Source organism: Gorilla gorilla, chromosome 8 (assembly GCF_029281585.2).
Source record: "Gorilla gorilla gorilla isolate KB3781 chromosome 8, NHGRI_mGorGor1-v2.1_pri, whole genome shotgun sequence".
In the NCBI taxonomy this organism is placed as follows: Eukaryota; Metazoa; Chordata; class Mammalia; order Primates; family Hominidae; genus Gorilla; species Gorilla gorilla.
This window is the reverse complement of record NC_073232.2, coordinates 35,708,252-35,733,927: the sequence shown is the minus strand read 5'-3', so window position 1 is coordinate 35,733,927 and position 25,676 is coordinate 35,708,252. Positions and strand designations below refer to the sequence as shown.

The 25,676-nt window shown below is 39.8% G+C and overlaps 1 protein-coding gene and 2 non-coding genes across 19 annotated transcripts in view; 2 read left to right on the top strand and 1 right to left on the bottom strand.

Annotated features, from left to right (window-relative positions):
- ABI1 (abl interactor 1) overlaps positions 1 to 25,676 on the top strand; it is a 116,550-nt gene that overhangs the window by 59,897 nt on the left and 30,977 nt on the right. The window lies entirely within an intron of this gene.
- On the top strand, positions 12,660 to 12,766 carry LOC115936177 (U6 spliceosomal RNA). Its single transcript, XR_004071738.1, has one exon. It is a non-coding gene; the product is annotated as a U6 spliceosomal RNA (small nuclear RNA).
- On the bottom strand, positions 14,150 to 14,290 carry LOC115936117 (small nucleolar RNA SNORA57). The gene has a single exon (XR_004071697.2). It is a non-coding gene; the product is annotated as a small nucleolar RNA SNORA57 (small nucleolar RNA).

Genomic DNA, 25,676 nt, shown 5'->3' with positions numbered 1-25,676 from the left:
GAAACATTAAATGTCATGTCTCCTTCATCTTCCTCAGTCTGGCACAGTTCCTCAGTCTTCTCTTGACCTCATCTGACCTTGATCCTTTTTTTTTTGAGACGGAGTTTTGCTCTTGTTGCCCAGGCTGGAGTGCAATGGCACGATCTCGGCTCACCACAGCCTCTGCCTCCTGGGTTCAAGTGATTCTCCCGCCTCAGCCTCCCCAGTAGCTGGGATTGCAGGCGTGTGCCACCATGTCCGGCTAATTTTGTATTTTTAGTAGAGATGGGGTTTCTCCATGTTGGTCAGGCTGGTCTCGAACTCCCGACCTCCCAAAGTGCTGGGATGACAGGCGTCAGCCACTGTGCCTGGCCCCTTGATTTTTTCTTTTTGAGGCAAGGTTCTGGTCTGTCACCCAGGCAGCAGTGTAATGGTCCTGTCATGGCTCGTTGCATTCTCCACCTCCTGGGCTCAAATGATCCTCCTGCCTTATTTTTTTGTTTTATTTTATAGAGATGAGTTCTCACTATGTTTCCCAGGCTGGTCTCAAACTGGAGGGTTCAACCATCCTCCCGCCTTGGCCTACCAAAGTACTGGAATTATAGGTGTGAGCCACCGTGCACGGCTGACCTTGATACTTTGGAAAATTTATAGCCAGTTGTTTTGTAGAATGTGTCTCCATATGGGTATGTGTAATGCTTCCTTGTGATTAGATTCAGGTGTTTTGTTTTTGTTTTTGAGACAGAGTCTCACTCTTTCCCCCAGGCTGGAGTACAGTGGCGCGATCTTGGCCCACTGCAACCTCTGCCTCCAGGGTTCAAGCGATTCTCCTGCCTCAGCCTCTTAAGTAGCTGGGACTGTAGGCACACGCCACCATGCCCGGCTAATTTTTTGTATTTTTAGTAGAGACAGGGTTTCACCATGTTGGCCAGGCTGGTCTTGAACTCCTGACCTCAGGTGATACACCTAGGTTGGCCTCCCAAAGTGTTGGGATTACAGGCGTGAGCCACTGCGCCCGGCCCGATTCAGGTGATATATTAAAGATGACTTTTTGAAGGCAGTAGTTTCCTATTTAAAACTGCTCCCACTGTCTTAGTTTTTTTTTTTTTTTTTTTTACGTTTTTGTGGTTTATATTGTAAAATTTTTTTCCAAGTGTTTTTTAGTTTTGTGTCTTTAGAATCTGTGATAATATTGAAATCTAGAGGAAGCCTGTAGAGAACTTGGCATGCCCATCAAGATGTGATGTCCCTAAAAATATTTTGAAAGAGAGCAGCAAAATGTACTGTCAGAGGAATTTTTTTCAATTAATTGGGAATAATTGATTTTGCTATAATTTGTCATTAAGATCATTTCTAATTGAAAAATTCTTTGGGTTTTGAATTGCAAATGGTACTTGAACTTCTAACACATAAATAAGTATATTTAATTATGGCAGAACTTATTTCTAAAATAGCCTTCTTGGTTAAAACAAATTGTACACATTTCATCTCTCAGTTTTAGCTCTGAAATAATTTGAAAATCCAAACGAAGGCAGTCAGAATCACTGTTCTAAGCCTATTTTTAGATTTTTTCCCCTTCAGTTGGTTTCCTTTCTAGCCACCTGCAGTTTTATGTGCAGTTGCACGTGCTCATTTTTTCTAATTTCCCCCCTCCCCCGAAGCTTGGCAAGCAGCTTCTTTATTGCTTTTGGTGTGTTCTTTTTGAAGAGCACAGTGTAAATTATAAAGCCTTCATTGAGTATTTAAATGTATTTTAAAATATTTTTGAGAAAATGCAGCATAATTATGGAATACAGGACACTCTGCCTCTAAGAATCTTTTCTGATTATAGTTCTCGATATTATATTAATATACTATATATTAATATGCAGAATATATCTTTTTTATTCTTGCAGTTTTTTTCTGTTTTTAAAGATTTGTCTGGATGACAGAGCTTTGGGAGATGGAACTGGAAAAAAGCTAAAAAAATTGCCTCTTCTAAGAAATCATATAACTGGATTCACAAAAATACAGTGATACTTATTTTAATAGGAGTACTATTGAATTTACATTTAATGTAGTTAATGATATATTTGAATTCAAATGAAACAACATCATTTTGTGTTTTCTGCTTATGTCATCTGTTCTGTCTCTTTTTTCTCCTTTCTTACTTTCTTTTGGATTAACTTCCTTCGGAGATTTGTTACATGTGTACATGCTGACTCCTGCTTGTGGTGAATTTTTTTCCTTATGTGTTTTGTAAATTTGTGTTGTAAGCTTATTTTAAGATCTCATGTGTTGAGATCTCTGTGCCACCTAAGGGATATACCATTGATAAGCTAAGCTGAAGGTATATTCCCTGTTCTGCTAAGTGTTCTAGGATGCTGTCAGTCCAGGACTATTTATACTTTTTGAACCTGAAAACTTCATGGAGATGTGTATACTTTCTAGAACATTCCCCAACCCCACCTCAGTGTGTGGGCCTTAGTTTCCTATAGTTGCTGTAACAAATCACCGCAAATTTAGTGGCTTATAACATATCTTTATTATCTTACAGTTCTGGAGGTCAGAAGTTTGAAATGGGTTTCACTGAGCTAAAATTAATATGTGGATAGGGCTGTGTTCCTTCTAGAAGCACTAGGGGAGCATCTGTTCCCAATGGCCAGTTGAGTCTTTTTCGTATGGCATCACTGATCAGTACTGACCCTCTGGCCTCCCTCTTTGGCTTGTAAGGGCCCTCGTGATTTCATTTGATTGACCCCCCCAATACTGGATAGCACCCCGTCTCAAGATTCTTAATCACATCTGCAAAGTACCTTTTGCTATATCAGTTCTAACTTCCCACCTTCAGCAAGCCCAAAGGGTATTTTAATTTTGTCCCCATGTGGCATAAAAGTACAAGCTCCTTTGCTAGAGGCCAAAAAGCTACTACAGAGTAGCTGCAGCCTCGTTCATGTTTTCTGCTCTGAATTTTTGTCCTCTCTTTTTCCTAGTCTCCCTGAATTTTCTTTACTCTCTTTAGTTTTGAACTGTGAATTTTAAAAAGATGCTTTCATAGCATCTTTAAATCAAGCATTTTTAGGTAGTTTCTAGTGGGAGAGATTTCAGGTTATCTAATGTGCCATATTGCTCTAGTTGGCATTGCTTATATTAGTAAGGTAATAATGACTTTAACAAGACATAAAGTCTGTTACTTTGTTTTCCTATTATCCTTTAATTTAAAATGCTTTTAATGTCAATCAAAACCCCTCAGTGAATCTCATCTTTGAAAAGTCAGTTAATTGTGATTAAAACTCAGTTTCTTCATATGAACATTCCGTTCTACTCTGATATCGACAAGCCATGCTTTTTTTCTTTAATCTGAACAGCATGTCTTGGTTTACAGCTCTGACCCCACTATTCAGCCAGACCAGGTTTTTCCTACCATGCCTTGCCTTCCTTCTTGACTGTCTACTGAGATTCTCCCTCATTTTTACATTTTCTGTGTTTCTGCTTATCTCATTTGAGCTAAAGGCATATAGATACTCTTCTGTACCAAGCTGTTATCTTTGGACTTCATTTTACAACTCCCTCCCTTCCTCCCTGTGATAATATATGAATGTGATTAAAAACCAGTCACATACTACCTAAGGGATTATAATGACAAGCGGAATTCAGTGCAATCCCTTCCTATCGCTAGTCGTGCTTTCTAGAGTACTTATAGAGTGCATATTGTATACCAGGCTTTTTACATAAATGAACACCTATGAATTAATTCATTCTTATAACAACCTCATTTTACAGATGAAGAAATTGATACACAAAGAGCTTAGGCAACTTGTTCAGGATAATACTTCTATTAAATGGCATCATTTGAACCAGGCAGTCTGGTTTTAGAATCTACTTGTTATCACTATGCTATACTGTCCTTAGTTTTAGACTAAAAATTACTTTCCTTTAGACTTAAAAAATAAATTTTACTGTGTATATTTGAGGTTTACAACATGACGTTATGGCAGGGGTCCCCAACCCCTGAGCTACTGGCCTGTACTAGTCCGTGGCTTGTCAGGAACCGGGCTGCACAGCAGGAGGTGAGCAGAGGGCCAGCGAACATTACTGCCTCCTGTCAGATTAGCTGTGGCATTAGATTCTCATAGGAGCGCAAACCCTATTGTGAACCTTATGTCCAAGGGACCTAAGTTGCACGCTCCTTATGAGAATCTAATGCCTGATGATCTGAGGTAGAACAGTTTAATCCCAAAACCATTCCCCTGTCTCCCCAGTGCGTGGAAAATTGTCTTCCACAAAACCGGTCCCTGGTGCCAAAAAGGGGACTGCGGTGTTATGGAATACATATGGATAGTAAATTAGTTACTATAGTGAAGCAGATAAACACATCTGTCGTTTCACATAGTTACTTTTGTTAAGTGATGAGCACCTAAAATCTACTTATTTAATGAAAATCCTTAATACAGTCATGCTTGCTTAATGACAAGGAAATGTTCTGAGAAATGTATTCCTAGGCCATTTTGTTGTGTGAACATCATAGTGTACTTACGCAAACCTAGATAGTACAGCCTACTGTATGCCTAGGCCCTATGGTACAGCCTATTGCTCCTAGGCTACAAACCTGTACAGCATGTTACTGTCCTCAATCCTGTAGGCAATTGGACCACAGTGGTATTTGTGTATCCAAGCATGTCTAAACATAGAAAAGGTACAATAAAAATACAGTATTATAATCTTATGGAACTATTGTTATTATGTGGTGTGATATATATGTGGTCCATTGTTGGCCAAAATGTTATGTGACACATGACTGTACAATACAGTTTTATTAACTGTAGTCCTCGTGTTGTACATGGATCTCTAAACTTATTCTGAATATCTGCTATTTTGTATCTTTTGACCCACAGCTCCCCCTCCTTTCCCCCCAAAATAACCATGGTAACCACTGTTTCATTCTCTATTTCTGTGTATTTGAGCTCTTTTATTTTATTTTTTGAGACTGGGTTTCACTCCATCACCCAGGCTGGAGTGCAGTGACACAATCATGGCTCATTGCAGCTTAGACCTACCAAGCTTTTGAGCTCTTTTATTTTATTTTTTGAGACTGGGTCTCACTCTGTCACCAGGCTGGAGTTTCTCCGTATTGCCTTGGTTATTTAGGATTTTTGTGGCTCTGTATGGATTTTAGGATTATTTTTTCTATTTCAGTGGAGGATGCCATTAGAATTTTGATAGGGATTGGGTTAAATCTGTATATTGCTTTGGGTAGTATGGCTGTTTTAACAATATTAATTATTCCTATCTATGAACATGGGATATCTGTCCATTTATTTGTGTCTTCTTCAGTTTCTTTCGTCAGTGTGTTATAGTTTTCAGTGTACAAATCTTTAACCTTCTCGGTTAAATTTACTCCTAAGTATTTTTTTTTTTGGATGCTATCATAAATGGAATTGTTTTCTTAATTTCCTTTTCATCTGGGTTATTGTGTGTAGAAATGTTACTGATTTTTGTATGTTGATTTTGTATTCTTTAACTTTACTGAATTCATTAGTTCTAGCAGTGCTTTTATTTTTTCTGTGGGATCTTTTGGGGTTTTCTGTATTTAGGAACATGTCATTTGCAAATAGAGATAATTTTACTACTTCCTTTCTGATTTAAATGCCTGTTTATTTCTTTTTCTTGTTTGATGGCTCTTGCTAGTACTTCTAGTACTGTGTTAAATAAAATTTTTTATTTTAGAAGTCAACATATTTTAAAGGAAATAGTTCATTTCTTCTTACTTCCAGTATTGTCATTGAGATGTCTTATGTGTCACTGATTGCAGATCCTTTGTATATTCTTATCTTTTTCTCTCTGGAAACTTTTGGCATATTTAATCTCTTTACTGTGGTGCTTTGAAATTTCACAGTTATGTAACTTGGTATGGTGTTTTTTTTTTTTTTTTTTTTTTGAGACAGAGTCTCGCTCTGTCGCCCAGGCTGGAGTGCAGTGGTGCGATCTTGGCTCACTGCAATCTCCGCCTCCTTGGTTCAAGCAATTCTTGTACCTCAGCCTCCCGAGTAGCTGGGATTACAGACATGTGCCACCACGCCTGGCACCACTATGTTGCCCAGGCTTGTATCGAACTCTGGCCTTAAGCCGTCCTACCACCTTGGCTTCCCAAAGTGCTGGGATTTACAGGGCTAAGCCACCATGTGGTATTGGTCTTTTAAAAGTACATTGTGCCAGCACTTAGTGAGCTCTTTTTAATCTGGAGATATGCTACTGTATTTCTGGAAGATAATATTCTTTCTTTAATGATTTCTTTTCCACTATATTCTGTGTTCTTTTTTTTTCTAGGTGTTCCATTAAGATACTACATTTTTTGTATTAATATTTTAGTATTATTTTCCTTCCTAATTTTCACCTCTTTGGAAGACTTCCTAAGCTTTAAATTCCAGTCTGTTGTTAGTTTTTTTTTTTTTAAACTTTTTAAGGGTTTTCTTGTCCTTAGTTGCTTTTTTATAAACTGAAACTTAATGATTAGTTTTTATTCTGCACTTCAGTTCCTTTTCTTTTTTTTTATTTTTATTTTTTTGAGATGGAATTCTGCTCTTGTTGCCCAGTCTGTAGTGCAATGGCACAATCTCGGCTCACTGCAACCTCTGCCTCCCGGGTTCAACCGATTCTCCTGCCTCAGCCTCCCAAGTAGCTGGGATTACAGGCATGTGCCACCACGCCTGGCTAATTTTGTGTATTTAGTAGAGACGGGGTTTCATCATGTTGGTCAGGCTGGTCTTGAACTCCTGACCTCAGGTGATCCACCAGCCTTGGCTTTCCAAAGTGCTGGGATTACAGGCATGAGCCACCATGCCTGGCCTCTTATTTTTATTTTTTAAAGTATTCTTCTATTCCCTGCAAAATCTATTTTTTTCCAGGTTTTTTTTTTCCTGTTTTGTTTTAGGGTCTCCCCCTTTATGAAATGTTGCCCCCAGGTAGTCTGGTGATTCTTGGCTTTCTGTTTATATTTAAGAATAAGAGACTAAAATGCTAAAGTAGAAACTCTTTAAGTGTGTGACAGAGTCTATCAATTGGTGGTGTGATATGGCCACCATTTGATAGCCTCTGGCAGTTGGTGGCCGTATCATGTTGGTGGCTGAGTGTATCATGTTGGTGGCTGAATCACACCACCAATTGATAGCTTTTGTCATATACTTAAAGATTGGGGCACCTCCAACTTTCAGTGTATGGAAGTCTTTTCTCTTGTGCCATTCTATATCTGCAGCGGAGAATCTTGTAATTTCCTTCATGAGAGTCACATTCTTAAAGGAGAACATGGTGAGTGGAAAGACTGGGAACTTCATTGTTCCATTTGCAGATACTCAATTCAGCTTTTTGTTGTTTCTCGCTTTTAAAAGAAAGTTCTATTGAAATATAATTAACATCATGTAATTCATCTATTTAAAGTATACAGTGCATTAGCTTTTGCTATGTTCACAAAGTTATGCATACGTTACCACAATCAATTTTAGAACATTTTAATTACCCCAAAAAGAAACCCCATACCCCTCAGCTAATCATTCGCAATCATAGCGTCCCCTCTCCTCCCAGTCCTAACAATTAGTTAGGACTGTTTTTTGTCTGTATAGATTTGCCTACCATGGACATTTCATGTAAATAGATTCAAGCAATATGTGATCCTTTGTGCTTCTTAAAGGTGTGATATTTTCAAGGTCCATGCATGTTGTAGCATGCATTAGTACTTTATTCCTTTTTATTTCCAAATAATATTCTGTTCTATGGATAGACTACCTTTTCTTTATCTGTTCATCATTTTATTTGATAGACATTTGGTTTGTTTCCACTTTTTGACTGTTATGAATAATGCTGCTGTGAACAATTGTGTACAAGTTTTGCATGAACATATGTTTTTAGTTATACTGGTTGTATACCTAGAAATGGAATCGCTGGATCATATGGTAACTCTGTGTTTAACTATTTTGAGGAACTGCTGTTTCCCCAAATGGCTGTCCCATTTATAGTCCCATCAGCAGTGTATGAGCATTGCAGAGAAACACTTGTTTTGTCTTCACATCCTTACAAACTTGTTTTGTCTAGTATTATTTTTTTGAAATAGGGCCTTGCTATGTTGTCCAGGCTGGCTTCAAACTCCTGGGCTCAGTTGATCCTCCTCCCTCAGCCTCCTGAGTATCTTGTACTAGAGGCATGTGCCACTGCACCTGGCTCTATTTTTTTGATTATAGCTATCCTAGTGAGCATGAAGTGGTATCTTATTGTGGTTCCTCACTTAAAGAACCTGGCTTCCAGAGGCTGTTTGTTTCTTTTAGGGTAAATTGCGTTGCTGTGTTTAGGTGTTTTAAGTTCTACTGCTTCTATTAGGATGAGTTAGCTGCCTTGCCTTGATTTGTTTTCTGATATTCAGAGATTTGTTGGAAATACTTGTCCCTTATCCCTCTAAAAAGTGTGATTTGTGTGTGTGTGTGTGTGTATATAAATGAATTCTTTGGCAGTCATTTTGGTGACATTACAGGAGGGAGAGACATCAGTATGTAAATCCATCCTCAAAATTTAAACTGAAGTACCAACTTGTACTTCTTAAATATCCTTTCAGTATAAATATCTCCAAATGTGCTCATTGCTTGTAAGAAGAATTATAGGACCAAAAATACTCCTATAATGAAGAAAGAAATAAGGATGCCTAGAAAGGGCTACCACTAAGTGAATCCACATCGTTTTGAAGTTTTTTGATTTGAATCTTCTTTTTTTGATAATACTGATTTGCGCTGCTTGTTACACATGTAATATACTGCTTGTTACGCATGTAATATACTGCTTGTTATGCATGTAATATACGTGGGGTATCTTAAATGGACTAAGTAACAATTTCTTTTTCTTTTCTTTTTTTTGAGACAGATTCTCATTCTGTTGCCCAGGCTGGAGTGCAGTGGTGCGATCTCAGCTCACTGCAACCTCTGCCTCCCAAATAGCTGGGATTACAGGCGTGCGCCACCATGCCTGGCTAAGTTTTGTATTTTTAGTGGAGGCAGGATTTTGCCATGTTGGCCAGGCTGGTCTGAAACTCCTGGCCTCAAGCAATCTGCCCAACTTGGCCTCCCAAAGTGCTGGGATTACAGGCATGAGCCACCACGCCTGGCCCTAAGTAACAACTTCTAATGTCTAAGATTGCTAAGATGAGTTGTATTTATTATTGGCTATAAGCTTTTTCTGGTTTCATATCATCAGGTAAACTCAGTTAAAAACTTGAATAAGAACTGGGAAACAATAATAATAATAAAAAGCTAACATATATTGATTTTTCTACATGCCAGACACTGTTGAAAATCCATTCTATATATTGCTTCATTTAATCCTTACAGTAACTGTGTGAAGTTGATAACTGTTTTTTTGCTTGTTTTTACATCTCGTATGTATGGTAAGGAAACTGAGGGCATAGGATGGTTAAGTAACTTACCCATGTTCACACAGTTAGTAAATGGTACAACCACCTATTAAATCCACACAGTTTGGTTCCTGAACTCAACTCTTAGTCATTAGACTGTACTGCCTGACATATGTAGAGAATTTTATTTTACTTATTTTTTATTTATTGAGACATGGTCTTGTTGTGTCACCCAGTTTGGAATGTAGTGGCGTGATCACTGTTTACTGCAGCTTCAACCTCCTTAAGCAATTCTCCTGCCTCCTGTGTAGCTGGAACTACAGGCGTGAGCCACCATGCCTGGCTAATGTATTTATTTTTATTATTTTTATTTTTATTTATTTTGGAGACAGGGTTGCTCAGGCTGGAGTACAGTGGCACGATCTTGGCTCAATGCAACCTCTGCATCCTGGGTTCAAGGGGTTCTCCTGCCTTAGCCTCCCGAGTAGCTGGGACTACAGGTGCACATGTCACGCCTGGCCAATTTTTATATTTTTTGGTAGAGATGGCGTTTCACCATGTTGGCCAGGCTGGTCTTGAACTCCTGACCTCAAGTGATCCACCCACCTTGGCCTCCCAAAGTGGTGGGATTATAGGCGTGAACCACTGCACCCGGCCCTCGCCTGGCTAATTAAAAACAATTTATTTTTTGTAGACACAGGGTCTCACTATGTTGCCCAGGCTGGAGAATTTTAAATATATCATCTTTTTAAGAAGGGAGAGACACTCATGAAATATTAAAACAAATGTTAGTTGTTAGGTAAGAAGTAGTAGGTTGAAGAATTAAGTTCAAATTCATGACCTGGTGCTTAGAAGATCAACTGTGATCTAATGTTCTATTAAAAGCTCATATTTAGCTTAGATTCTAGTTTGGATAAAAAATGATTATCACTAAATTAGGCAAAAAAGTTTCCTTTTTGAGGTGGGTATGTAATTACCACATAGAGTATTTAGTAGTTTGTCTTATATAATTAAGCAGGCGAGGAGGAGACAGAAAAATGTCATGGGAAGTACTAAAAAATTAGATGTGGGCCAGAATGTTAGTGACAGATTCAGTTTTTCCCAGGCCAAAATATTTCAGAATAATTCTGATCCAAATGGTTTTTGTTTTTCCACCAGAGTCTGATTTTGCAGCTCATCTTTTCTAAATAGATCTATTTTATGGTGTGTATATGGGTCATTCTGAATCAAGTTAACTTCGAAGTTGATTGGGACCTTGTTTCAAGCTTATTGAACAAAGATCTGTAACACAGAATTTTGGGCATAAGGCCATTTCCAGAGTCTGGTCCAAATAAGCAATAACAGACAAAGATTGTCTCTTTCTTGGCTGAAGGCTTCCTCTGTGCAGCTTGTCTCAGGACTCTCTTCTTCTGCCCTTTTTATACCCCTCTCCTTTCTCTATTCAGGGCAAAAATATTTTGATTTTCATTCTGTAGTTATTTTTTAGCAAACATTTATTGTGTTTTTACTTATGTACAAGGTTCTTTGCTTAAAACCTATAATGCCCTTCCTGTAGTAGCAGTGGCAGTTGTGAGGATGATAGTAGGCCTTCTGAGATGATATTGTAGAAAATCCATGGAACGTTAAGTAGTGCTGCTATGTCATACTTCTTTCCTGCCTGGCTTTCTGTCTTTTGATGATTAAGAAGGATTTTTCTGGAAGATCTTTAAAAGAAGCATATGTATTATTTTTATTTCCTTCAGAGTGACAAGGGAGAGGAAAAAGAACAAAATGAAAACCTATTTCTATACAGCAGTTTAAAATAATCATATCTTAAAAGATAATTTTAAAATCTTGTCTGCTTATGGAGTTTGTCATTTTATTTCTACATTTTAGAAAATGTTTTCCTCTCTAAATATAATTGCTTTTAGAATATTTTAATGTTTCCTTTAGAACATTTGTTTACCACACAATTAATTTTATTTATTCAATTCCCAATCTACTTATTTTTATAAAAGCCTTGCTTGACCATTTAAAAAGAAGTTTTCAAATTTGGTCTCCTAATTTCCATAATCTTTTCTTCAACTCTTAATTACAGTAGAGTTCAACTTACTTTTATTCATACTATTTTAGCTTTTCTCTCATCTCGGAGAAGGTGTTGTGTTTTCATGCCTCTTTTCCCTGGCTTATGCTGTCCCCTGTGCTTGGATTTTGACCTTTTTCCCCACTCTCCTTTTTTCTCTTTCACCTGCCAGTTATGGCTGGCAAAAATGAGGTTTCTTTCATGGAGTCTTTTGATGTTGCTTCAGGAATATTAATCATTCTTTTCTGTGTGCTATTTGTATGTAATTAAAGACAAAAATTACACTTATTCAAAAGAATAAATGTAATATATGTTATGCATATATAATAAATCAAACATCTCTGAATCCATCGTTAAAACTAAAAACTAGAAAATGACCAATTCTGTTTCTTTTCTCTGTATACTTCTCACCAACCACAAAAGGGATGTAGATCAGTTTGGAAAGACTTGGCATCAAGGTAACATGGGATAGAAGGGGGACAATCGGGTGTATGTGTGGTTGTGAGTAGATGGGGGTGTGTTGTATCTGGCTTTGAAGACCATTTAATTTTTTTTCCAGGTTTTTCTTTCAAACTCCTATCTCACTGTTTCCTTATTTCTTATTTATAACTTGAAGTAAAATATAATTGGATAGGGGAGAGAGCTTTTAGGGTTTTATTCAGGGTGTTCTAGTAATTTTTACTTTGAATATTTCTGTTGATTATGTTATGTTCCATATTGCCTTTAGTCTCTCTCACAACTCTTGATATGATTTTTGCTTGTCATATTGAGTCTGCCAAAAGAGTTTTCCACTTGTATTATATTTGCTCTGTTTTTTTTTTTTTTTTTGAGACGGAGTCTTACTCTTACCTGGGCTGTAGTGCAGTGGTGTGATTGTGGCTCACTGCAGCCTTGACCTCTTGGGCTCAGGTGATCCTCCCACCTCAGACTCCTGAGTAGCTGGGACTGCAAGTGTGTGCCACCATGCCCAGCAAATTTTTTTGCATTTTTTGTAGAGATGGGGTTTCACCATGTTGCCTAGGCTAGTCTCGAACTCCTGGACTCAAATGATCCATCCTCCTTGGCCTCCCAAAGGGCTGGGATTATAGGTGTGAGTCACTGAGCACAGCCAGTATTAGCTCTGTATTATGCCTCTTGCATTACCCAAATTCAGAGGCCTTGTTTGCTTTGTATTGGACTAACTAGAACCATGTCATTTTTACCAGCCCATTGCAGTACAATTTCATTTTATGTGATAAAAATGCAACATAAGTGGTCACTTCTGCAGCACGTACACTAAAATTGGAACAATACAGAGAGGATTAGCATGGCCCCTGTGCAAGGATGACATGCAAATTCATGAAGTGTTCCACATTTTTCTGACAAAGGTCTAATATCCAGCTTCTATAAGGAACTTAAAAGAAAAAAAAACAACCCCATTAAAAAGTGGGCAAAGGACTTGAACAGAGAACAGACACTTCTCAGAAGACATACATGCGCGGCCAACAATCATTTGAAAAAAAATTCAACATCACTGACCATTAAATAAATGCAAATAAAAACCACAATGAGCTACCATCTCATACCAGTCAGAATGGCTATTATTAAAAATTCAAAAAAATAACAGATGCTGGCGAGGTTGTGGAGAAAAAGGAATGCTTTTACACTGTTGGTGGGAATGTAAATTAGTTCAACCATTGTGGAAGACAGTGTGGTGAATCCTCAAAGACCTAGAGACAGAAATACCATTTGACCCAGCAATCCCATTACTGGGTGTATACCCAAAGGAATATAAATTGTTCTGTTATAAAGACACATGCACATGTATGTTCACTGTAGCACTATTCACAATAGCAAAGACGGAATCAATCTAAATGTCCCATCAGTGATAGACTGGATAAAGAAAATGTGTGGTATGTATACACCATGGAATACTATGCAGCCATCAAAAAAGAATGAGATCATGTCTTTTGCAGGGACATCGATGGAGCTGGAGGCCATTATCCTTAGCAAAGTAATGCAGGAACAGAAAACCAAATACTGCATGTTCTCACTTATATGTAGGAGCTAAATGATGAGAACATATGGACACATAGAGGGGAACAGTGCACACTGGGGCATACTGGAGGGTTAAAGGTAGGAAGAGGGAGAGAACCGGGAAAAACCTAATGGATACTAGGCTTAATACCTGGGGGATGAAATAATCTGTACAACAAACACCCATGACACATGTTTACTTATGCAACAAACTAACACATCTTACATATGTACCCCTGAACTTAAAAGTTAAATAGAAACATAAAATATTAATAAAATACAGAAAATCCCTTTTAAAATGTGAAGATTTCCTTCACATTAAAAATTTTGTGAACCACTGCGTAATTTCAAAACTGAAAAGGGGATTAAACAATTTCTTTTATTGTCATTTGATGTTTAGCCAGGAAACGGAAACACCATCATTTGTTATACGTCTTGAATTTTATGAGCTTTGAATTATATAAAACATATGTAATTCAAATGTGTATATGTATTCATGCTTTAAAAGGTGATTCCCCCTGTACATGTTCATTTTTTTGGTTACTTCCAAATTTGTTCCATGTATATTCTATTTTGATTTTGTCTCTTCTCCTTCAGGTGCTGATGCATCAAGCATGGTCTTCATTTATTGACAACTTGTCTTTGGGTTTTTATCTTTTCTCTAGGTAGTACTTTTGATACCCCTACCTCTAAGATCCACTTTCTTTTTTCTTTTTCCTTTTCCCTGGTGTCCTGGTGCTTGAGGATAGAACTGGCAGACGGGAAGATGCATGCCTCCAAAGACATGCCAAGGGGGCCGGAGCTCTTCCCTTAGCCTCTGTACATAACATGGAGTGGGACTACAAGTTCCTGCCAAGAAAATGAGGATCCACTTTTTTTTTTTTACTCAAATGAATTTTAGCATTTGTTTATGTTGGAATCAGTTGAGTTTTCAAACTGCTGATATCTATTTTTTTTTTTTTTTTTTTGAGACAAAGTCTCGCTCTGTTGCCCAGGCTGGAGTGCAGTGGTGTGATCTTGGCTCACTGCAAGCTCTGCCTCCCAGGTTCATGCCGTTCTCCTGCCTCAGCCTCCCGAGTAGCTGGGACTACAGGCGTCCGCCAACCACGCCCAGCTAATTTTTTGTATTTTTAGTAGAGACGGGGTTTCACTGTGTTAGTCAGGATAGTCTCTATCTCCTGACCTCGTGATCCGCCCACCTCGGCCTCCCAAAGTGCTGGGATTACAGGTGTGAGCCACTGTACCCGGCCTCAAACTGCTGGTATCTTAATGTTTATTAGACTGGCTTTGAGGAGTTCTTAAAAATTGTATTGCCAGTGGCAAAACTGGAGATTTGAACCTAAATCACATTCATCATATTTCAAATACATAATGTGATACATTCATGTTTTCATATTAATATTTTAGAAATGCTTTATCTTAATTGCAGAGTTGTAGATTGGGTAGTTTGATAAATAAGATTCAGATTTATTATTTTTTAGTACTTTTTTGTATCAAGCAATGTTAGAGTTTCTAATATGCTATTCCCATTTTATATAAGCTGTGTTAGTCCGTTTTCACATTGCTGATAAAGACATACCTGAAACTGGGGAGAAAAAGAGGTTCAGTTGGGCTTATAGTTCCACATGGCTGGGGAGGCCTAAGAATCATGCCGGGAGGCAAAAGGCCCTTCTTACACGACGGCAGCAAGAGAAAATGAGAAGGATGCAAAAGTGGAAACCCCTGATTAAACCATCAGATCTCGTGAGACTTATTCACTACCACGAGAACAGTATGAGGGAAACCGACCCCGTGATTAAAATTATCTCCCACTGTGTCCCTCCCACAACACGTGAGAATTATGGGAGTACAATTCAAGATGAGATTTGGGTGGGGACACAGAGCCAAACCTTATCATAAGCAAAATGAAATTTTAGTTAATTAAAACTTGCATAAAATGTTATATCCAATAAGCAAAAGAGTTAGTATTCAAACATAATTTTCTAATTTCAAGATTGCATCCTTTTTTTTTTTTTTTTTAAACCAGTGGGTCTAAGGATTGCTATAGGGTACTCTCCTGGGCCATCTAGTTCTTCTCAACTGGGGTTACTCTGATTTTGACTCTTATATATTAAGACTAAAAGCTTATTGTTTTTTAATGTCAGACTGCTGCTTTTGCTATATAAAGTTGAAGAAAAATGTATGAAAGTAAGGAAATTCAAGTATGAGAAAGAATTAGTCTCTCTGAAAAAGCTAACTCTCGCTTGGTGAACATATGCATGCTGTTGTTATACAAATGTTCCAAACCTGTTCCCTTCTTCCTACCCGCTTTATTTGCTCACCCTGCCATATGGAGGGTTGTGCTTTGCTGGACGTGTTGTGTTTTGGACTTTTATGATTCAGAATTGAGAGAATGGAGAGGGAGTAGACCAGAGTAGAATTTTTCAAGTAATTTGAAGTCGTGTCCTGAATAATTCTGCAGTGTGTGAGTGAAGTAGGAAGGGTGAAAAAATGATGATTTTAAGGAGGAGAGTTGTGGATTCCATGATGTTTGAGAAAAATAGGGAAAGAACAAGACATTTTGAATTAATTTTTCCCTTGAGGACTGGGGACCATGTGGGATGCTCTTTTAATAGGGTTTAAACAGGTGAGATGTACACATTTTTCATTTTGTTTTCTCAAGTTTACTTCTTTTGTAAAGATCTCCATGGTTACACCATAGAGAGCAGACTGGAAAAAGGCCAGACTGGGTACAAGTGGACCAATTAGAAGACTGTTGCAATAGCCAAGGTGAGAGATAATAGTAGATTGAGTAGGATTAAAGTGTTAGAAACAGATTTCTGGTATTTAAAGGGAGATGTGACAGGATTTAGTAAAATTAAACGTGAAGTAAATGCTAGATGTCTGACTTACATAAACCAATAGAGAATTGAAGTAGGAGCATTGAAATAGGATTGAGGAGCCTGTGTGTTTGATTTTGAACACGTTCACTTTAAGGTACCATTGAAATATCTGAGAGAATGTCAGTTTTATACACGAACCTATAGCTTAGAGGAGGGTTCTTGAATAGATAAAGAGAAGTTTGTGTGTATATATGGTAATTTAAGCCTGAATGTGGATGAGTTTGCCGAGGGGTTATAGAGAGGAAAATGAACCTGGAGACACTGTCTGTAACGTGACCTTATACAGAGAATGAGTGTTTGGGAGAGTTAGAAACAAACCTAGGTAAATACTGGTCCATCTTTTCCAACTCCCATTGAAATCTCAATATTTTCCCTTCTATGGAGTTAGGGATTCCTCAACTTAATTCTGTGCTGAGCAGAACTGAGCTAAAATTTGTACTAGTGCTGGACCTATTAGAAAAGGAAGGAGTTTAAAAGATGTGTAGAGAGGCGGGGCATGGTGGCTCATGCCTGTAATCCCAGCACTTTAGGAGGCCGAGGCGGGCAAATCACTTGAAGTCAGTCAGGAGTTTGAGACCAGCCTGGCCAACATGGTGAAGCCCCGTCTCTACAAAACATACAAAAATAAGCCGGGTGTCGGGGCACATGCCTGTAGTCCCAGCTACTCGGGAGTCGTGAGACATGAGAATCGCTTGAACCCGGGAGGCAGAGGGCGCAGTGAGCCGAGATCGCACCACTGAACTCCAGCCTAGGCACAGAGCAAGACCCTGTCAAAAAAAAAAAAAAAATGTGTAGAGAGGCATTCTACAAAAATGGGGCTCTTTACATTTTGTAACATCAATGAATCAATGATTGTATCAGATAATCCTCAGAATTACTTGGGGATGGGGGTGGTCAGAATATGTGAATTGTTTCACTATAAAAACAGTTTTTTCAAGAACTGTGAAGAGTCAGATTTTGCCCTCCATGCAAGCTAAAATCTTTCCTAGATGCTGGTAGAAGACAGAAGACTTCTGGACCAGAGACATAGGACTTTATTACTGATGAGAATAAATGGAGGCAGAGTGTTAGCATTTGTGCCAGTTTGCCAAGCCCACTGCTTCACAGAGGAAGGTGAAAGGGGCCGAGTGATGGCATGTGGTGATGCCTCTCCTGTAATGCACTGCACTCTGTTATAGGAGAGGGTGTAATGCACTGCACTCTGTTATAGGAGAGGGACCACCAGTTTAGGGAACCCAAACTTTGATAATAGGTAGTAAGCCTTGTAAGCCTACCTGAACTTCACCCTGGAGGGAGATTACTTTTTTTTTTTTTCCAGACAGAGTCTGACTCTGTCGCCCAGGCTAGAGTGCAGTGGCGTGATCTTGGTTCACTGCAACCTCCATCTCCTGGGTTCAAGTGATTCTCATGCCTCAGCACCCCCGCAAGTAGCTGAGACTACAGGCATGTGCCACCATGGCCGGCTAATTTTTGTATTTCTAGTAAAGATGGAATTTCACCATGTTGGCCAGGCTGGTCTCTAACTCCTGACCTCAGGTGATCTGCCCTACTCGGCCTCCCAAAGTGCTGGGATTACAGGCATGAGCCACCACACCCAGCTGGAGATGATATCTTTATTGTACTAGACAGCAAACAAACCTGCCTTTTACTGCTGAGGGAGACACTGTTTCTTGATCCCTCAAGACTATTCCTTATATAATACAAACATATGTAGCAAGTTGGTATGGAACAAAAGGAATCAGTCCCTCTACTCACAACAGGTACAGAAACATGAAAGACTCAAGTATAATTGCCTTCCAACAGTATTCACCCTTCGTTTCTATACCTTCTTGGCTTCTGGTAAGATTTCTTTCCCATGGTTATGCAACTTCATTGGTCACTCTGATTAATCTTACCGACAGAGGCTGGGACCAGATCCATTCAGTTTTTCTTATAACACATTTCATTACAGTTACTATCAACAGGATAGCAGGATGAGGCCAGACTGCAATGTTGACTTCAATTATGCTCCCCAGGGTCCAAGACCCAGCCAACAGAACAAATGCAATAAACCTTTAGGGTCTACCTAAGAGAGCCAGGTGGCTTTCTCTTTGTTTCTGTGCTGACTTTACTCTTGGCCCAAGGCATTAATCTAGTTACTGCAGAATATAGAGCACAGATTTGGCCTTGGTCTACAAAGAGGAAGCGTAGGGCTATTCTTCTATCTGTAACAATCCTGGATAGTGATTTTAGACTGTCCTGAATGCCTCTAGGCCCAAGGTGATGTCATTGATTGCTTCAGCTAAAGTCGGGAACAAATTTCAAATAAAGTTTTCTAATTGGATGACTCCCATTATAGTGATTTTTCCCTTGGTGTGCAAGTCATCACATTTTCTGAAGGGAGGCAATGCCCGAATTCCAAACAAGAAATACTCCCAAGGACTGTGTGTGCCTATAAAGAATGTGTTGTTTATATTGTCCTACTTCTCCCCGTCCCCCCCATTCCCCCCACCCCCCTAGTTATGTGGGACCTACTTTTAAATCAGACGGCACAGGCTGACAGTTTCTCCAATGTGGCCTCCCTGATGGCTGGTAAGCCTTAGGGTTCCAAGTACAGTATGAATACTTCTCTAGTACTGGTTTGTGGAGAGATGGCCTGAAGGCAGTCAGTCCAATCTGTCCTGTTTATTATCTGTGCCACCAACTCAATGGCATTCATCTGTCCCTTGAAATGACTGTCCCTTGAAAAGACGCCTAAAGTTATGGACAGGTGTTTCATGTGGGAGATTTGGGAGCTTGGACCATCCTCTGCTGCTTCTGAGAGACTGTGCGGTTAAGGAGAATGATGATTGAGTAATGATCAAAGTTGTGTGGTGGGGTAGGGGCAGACCCAGTAGTCAGTTAAATTTGAGGTTTTGCCATTTGCAGAGAAATGTCCTTTGTGAGGGATGATTCTAAAAGACGAATCACTAATGTCCCTCCTTTTTCCTTACTTCCCAGCATCTAAGATGTTTTCCCCACAGGTGCCAGACAGGGTTGTTGTACCCCTTTGACTGCCACAAAATCAGTGTGTCCCATTCCAGTAGCTAGCTTTACCTTTTTTCCAGTCATCTCTGACTCAAACGCAGACCTTTTGTCTGGAAGGGCCAGGTGCAAGAGCGACAAAGGGCCTTTTTATTAAACTTACAGAGACCCTTTTATGTCTCCTACTTTTGTCCACATGAGCCACTCTAGGGGAAGCAGTGTACTTAACTAAGTGGTCATTATTATTTAAGACCAAAGAAAACCAGCAAGAAAATCCAGATCGTCAATTCCAGGTGGCTGAACCTGAATTAAGTTTGTACCAAAGACCTCCTTTTGGCTGGGTTGCCACCCAGAGAGTAGACCAATCAAGCCAGCCTGGGATTTCCATTAGAGGAAAGAAAGAAGCATCATGCTTAGGAATGGTCAGGGTGGAATCCCAAGTGGCCAGGAGATGTTCTCTTCCTGGAGACAGCCACATTCAGTGACCAAACTGCTGTACTCCTGTGTAGACCAGGAGGAGGTGACGGAGGTATACTCAGAAATCTTTTGAGTTGATTAAAATTTTTTTTTAAATTGTGGCAAAATACATATATGATCACCATCTTAACCATTTTAAGTGTGCAGTTCAGTGGTGTTAAGTATAGTTACAATGTTGAGCAACCAATAATCTCTAGGACTCTTTTTATCTTGTAGAAATTAAACCCTATACCCATTAAACAAGTGTCCTTTGAGCTTTCCTCCCCCAGGCAACCACTATCTCCATTTTCTGTCTTTATGAATTTGACTGCTCTAGTACCTCATATAAATGGAATCATACAATATTTGTCTTTTTGTGACCGGCGTATTTCACTCAATAATGTCCTCAAGGTTCATCCATATTGTAGCATGTGTCAGAAGTTCCTTCATTGTTAAGTCTAAATACTATTCTATTGTATGTATATATCACATTTTGTGCATCCATTGATCTGTTGATGGATTGTTGGGTTACTTTCATCTTTTGGCTGTTGTGAATAAAGCTGCTAGGTGACCCTGCTTTCAATTCTTTTGAGTATATACCTATAATTGGAATTGCTGGTTATGTGCTAATTCTGTTTTTAATTTTGTGAGGAATCACTATACTATGTTTCACAGTGACTGCAAGTGCACAAGGGCTCCAGTTTCTCCACATCCTGATTTTTTTGATAGTAACCATCATTATGGATGTGAGGTTGTGTCACATTGTGGTTTTGATTTGCATTGCCCTAATGATAAGTGGTATTGAGTGTCTTTTCATGTGCTTATTGGCCATTTGCCTGTCTTTTTTTTTTTTTTTTTTTTGAGACAGAGTCTCACTCTGTCACCAGGCTGGAGTGCAGTGGCATAATCTCAGCTCACTGCAGCCTCTGACTCCCTGGTTCAAGCGATTCTCCTGCCTCAGCCTCCCGAGTAGCTGGGACTACAGGCACACACCACCATGCCCAGCTAATGTTTGTATTTTTGGTAGAGACGGGGTTTCACCATGTTGGCCAGGATGGTCTCCATCTCCTGACCTTGTGATCTGCCCGCCTCGGCCTCCCAAAGTGTTGGGATTACAGGCGTGAGCCACTGTGCCCGGCCTCTATTTGCCTATCTTCTTTGGAGAAATGTCTAGTCAAGTCTTTTGCCCATTTTTGAGTCGGGTTTTTTTTGTTGTTGTTGTTGCTGAGGTTTTTTGAGTTGATTTTTGATAAGGCTGTTGCAGCACTAAGCGATATAAGATGCTGTGGATGGTAGACTGTCACCTACCTTGACTAACAGCTCATTTTTGAGTGACTTTTGTGATAAAAAGTGTACCTATTGTCAGATTGCAAATGATGTGGAAAGTAAAAATAGGACACAGATTAGTGTCAAGGACCACGGTACTGTGGCTGGAGTCAGCTGATTGAACTGGAATAGCAGTACCAGACCCTGGAAAAGTGTCATCAACAGTGAGACCCCACTGATAGCCTGAAGAAGGTTGTCTGATGCAACCAATCTGCCAGTAGCATGTGATGTGGTTCCTCTCACCATGAGACAAATGAGTCCTTTTCCAGGACTCAGAAGTCTAGGATGAGGTGGCAGCCTCTGCATCAGGAACATAGAGTCTTTTACTTTGTGTCCGCTCTATGATGATAGATATGTTGCTGTGTCTGGTATGATGATGGATCCAGCAGCAGTGGTAGCAGTCTTAACCGTGCAGCTTGATCAGTGGCTTGATTGTGATTGGTCTCATCAGACAATGGACCCTTACTGTAAACATCTATATTAGTGACCCAGATGGTTTGATCAGCAACTACAATTGATCTCCATGGTTTTTGGACAGTCTTAAATATGTCATTCTGTAGTTTTCCAAGTGGCTGACTAAATAGCTAGGCAGTTGGTAATAGCCTGATAGTCAGTAAAAATATAACAAGGTTTTCAAGGGGAATATTGGCCAGATCTGTGAGAATGTCCTTGAGTTTTGCCCGTGGAACAAAGCAACCACACCCATTTTCAGTTCTGTATCATGGGCACTGGAGTTTACAGCCCACTAGGCACCACAGGGTCTCAGCTTAGTTGAATCATCAGTGAAACAGGCCCAGGCATTTAGGGAACCTCTGTGAATCAAGGGCCTCACTGAGCTAGCAGATTTGGTTTAGGCGGCAGAATGTAAGATCAGACTTTCTCAAAGGGAGAAGCTGCTACTTTTTCATGTAAAGCTGAGATGCCCTAGGGGCCAGACTGGCTGCATTCTTGAATATTACCAGTTCCATGTGATGACAGAGGCTTGTTGGGCCTTTCCCACCTTATTAGTCATTGCATTTGAGTTGACTCATTCCCAAATGGGAATCTTTTCAAAAGAGGCATACCTAGTAGCTGCGTCAGGGAGGCATTGAATCCAAACCCAAGAGTCACCTGAAGAGGTTGTTCCTCTTGCCAGAGGGTCTAGTCAGGAAAGTCATCTGTGCACAGACTTGTACTCAAACAGGTCATAAGGATTGTGGGGCCGCAAACCTACTAATGCCTTTCTGCATGGGCTCTTCGCAGTGAGCATAATCTCCCTGGAGCTTATGAGCCCTCACAGTTCAGGCATGTAAAATATCAATACCACTATACACTCAGCAGTGGAAGCCACAAACAGTAGTACATTGAATGGTCCAAAGAGCCCCACCCAAAAGGTCACAGTAGCTTCCCTTCCCTACTTTGAACCCTACCCAGACCTCAGCAGTTGGAAGCTGGTAACTTATTCTTCCACAGGATGGGTATGAAGGTGCCTTGGGCTCCTGTATCCAACAGAGCCATAAAATGTTGAGTCTGTGCTCTCCCCAAAGTTATGTAGCCTACCCAGGTGTGTGTGGTCTTCAGTCTCCTTTGGGAACTTGGAGAACTTGGCCTCACTCCTAATCATCTTTCTTCATAAAGCAGCTGAGGTTGAGGGATGAGGGAGGCTGGGAGAGAGTAGCTTTGCACCAGTGAACAAGAGACATTTACTTTCAGTTTTGAGTGGTGCTATAGCTGTGTGCTGATCAGTCCAATAAACCTGCAGTAATTTTGGTCCTACCAAAACCCTGTATTCTGTGCAAGATCGTTATTGCTTGAGCCCAGGAGTTCGAGACCAGCCTGGGCAACATCGTGAGACCTCGTCTCTACTAAATATTATGTTTAAAAAATTAGCCTGGCATGGTGGGATACACCTGTTATCCCAGCTGCTCGGGAGACTGAGGTCAGAGGTTTGCTTGAGTGCAAGAATTTGAAGATTGCAGTGAGCCGTGATTGTTCCACTGCACTCCAGCCTGGGTGACAGAGTGAGACCTTGTCTTACACACACACAAAAGGTCATCATTATGGATGGTATCCATTTCTGTTTGGGAACACCTTGATCGAACAACTATAGCTTTGTTGCTTTCTGGTGGGGGAAATGGGTTTTGTACCCTTTGGCTGACGGGCTTGATCTGCACAATGGCATCATTTTTTAGAAGTCTACCTTAATGTAGGCTCTTTGCTGCTCCATTGTTAAGATAATGTCAAGATTATATCTCTTAAATTCTTGCTTGATTTCAATACTAGGGCTACTGGAATTTTCTAAGGCTTCAGGACTGACAGCAAGAATTATCTAGATTCTTTGAGCTAGTTTCTGATTCTTCAGTGAATCACCTTGATCCGCATTTTAAACCCAATCTAGTACAGTAGGAGTCTGTAGATTGGTTGGTGTCCAAGGGAGTTTGTCTCAGGGAAATTTCCCTGAGAGTTTCAAAGGTTTCTTGTAGTGGACGGTTGTACCACCAGAAAATGCTGAGGCCCTTTCCAGTCATCTTGAAAGGATTTAATGTTGACAAGGTAGACTGCGGTAGGAGCTGAGCACTAAGATAGCCAGCAAAATGCCATTCTTCTTTAACAACCATTACATGCCTGAGCAATGTAACTACATGCCCCTCCTCTTCCAAGCAAACTAGCCAAAGTTCTAAAGACTTGTTTGGCTCTGCCTACAATGGTTGCACCTTTTCTTACTTTCAAACTCAGTGTAGATGTATGTCTCTGTAACTGTCGTCCAAAGGACCCAGAACCTTATGTGCCCCTGTCTCCTTCTTCTAGACAAATCTTAGTCTGGAAGATTTCATGAAGCAGACCTGCTGAGGCTGACCGTCAGCTTGATAAGGAAGTCCTCCTATCTGCAGGAGTGTTGACAATAACCAGGGCATCATTCAGGCTGTTGTCTTTGAATCTGCCAACTTCCTGGTACTTATCCTGAAACTTCCTCTTCATTTCAGCCTCATTCACAGGCACTAAAGTGGAGGATCATTCATTGCCTGGTTGACCATACAATTTGGACAACATGTTGGTTAATGTTTCTCGTGGACTTTTCTCAATTTCTACTAACTGGTCTTTCCTTCCATTTCTAGAAAGTTTTGTCCCCATCAGCATTCTTTTTCATTGCCAAAACTATAGAAAATTATGACAGTCCTGAGATTAATCCTTGTTAACTAATGAGTTAGCCTACCACAATTTCATGGGTTCTGGTGGAAGACATGAGACTCCTGGGTCAGAGACAAAGGACATCATTACTCATGGCAATAGTAGTAGCCAGAGTGTCGGCATTTGTGCTAGAAAACAGCCCCAGTTTCCATAGGGTACTGCAAAGAGCCAGGTGATGCCTGCATACACAGTTGTGTACATTAGAGAAAAAGTATTCTCAACTTAGGGGACCACATCTTTTATAATGGGCAGAAAACCTTTCTCCTGGAGGTCTACATTAACTTTATTATATTGGACAGTAAGCAAATCTGCCTTTGCTTTCTAAGGAGATGCTATGTTTTCTAAGGCTGTTTACTCTATAAACATCCAGAACAAAGGGAGTTAGTGCATCTTCTCACAAGATGTACAGAAATGATAGATACTCATGGAGAGGTGTCTCTATCTATCTTGGTTTGGAATTGGGATAGCATTTTCGATTAGAAGTTCTTTCTCAATTAAAAAGTTCTGATGAAATAAGATAGAATCATAATAGATTTGATTCAAGCGTAACATTGAGCTGTTCTTTTCCATGGGAGTACCTTTTTTTTTTTTTTCTTTTTCCTACTTCAGTTCATATCCTGACCTCGTCTCACCTAGACTGCCACAATTGCCCCTTAATTGGTTTCACTGTCTGTAGTCTTGTTCTTTCTATCTTCAATACCTCTGCTAGTGGGATCTTCTTAAAATGCAGAGGTGATCATGTCACTCAATTTAAATTTGTCATCAGTTCCTTATTAAGCCAGATTTTAAGTTGTTGAGCAGTTATATAATTATTTCTCATGTGCTGGTTACTATCCAGTTTTAAGTTGGCAACTAAATTAAAAAAATATTTTTAAAAAGCCTTGTAGACCAGTCCTAGGTAGGCTCTACCAAACAGGTGTCTAGGCTGCTTGCTGACAGTTTATATCTGCTCTTACCATTTTTCTCTCTTAAACCTTTGTCTGCAGGATGTTATTCTCTCTGCCTTTAATATTTTTCATATCTACCTCTTGACTCCTGTTTATCCTTTGAAACCTACCTACTCTGTAAAGCCATTAAATGAACCCTTTTCAACCTAGTTAGTTGTCTTGTTCTCAGCACCTTTATAGTAATTTTGAATGAACTGTGCATATGTCATTATAGCACTTGCCTCATTGTGTTGTAATTACTTTTTTGGGGGGTGTGTGGGGAGGTTCTGCATCACACTGAATAAATAGTGTCAGCTACTCATACCAGGACAACTTTCCCTTTCTACACATACCAAATCTCTCTCTTTTTTTTGAGACAGGGTCTCCGTCTGTTGCCCAGGCTGGAGTGCAGTGGCATAATTACAGCTCACTGCAGCCTCGACTTCCCCGGTTGAAGCAGTCCTCTCACTTCATGTCCCCAGTAGCTGGGA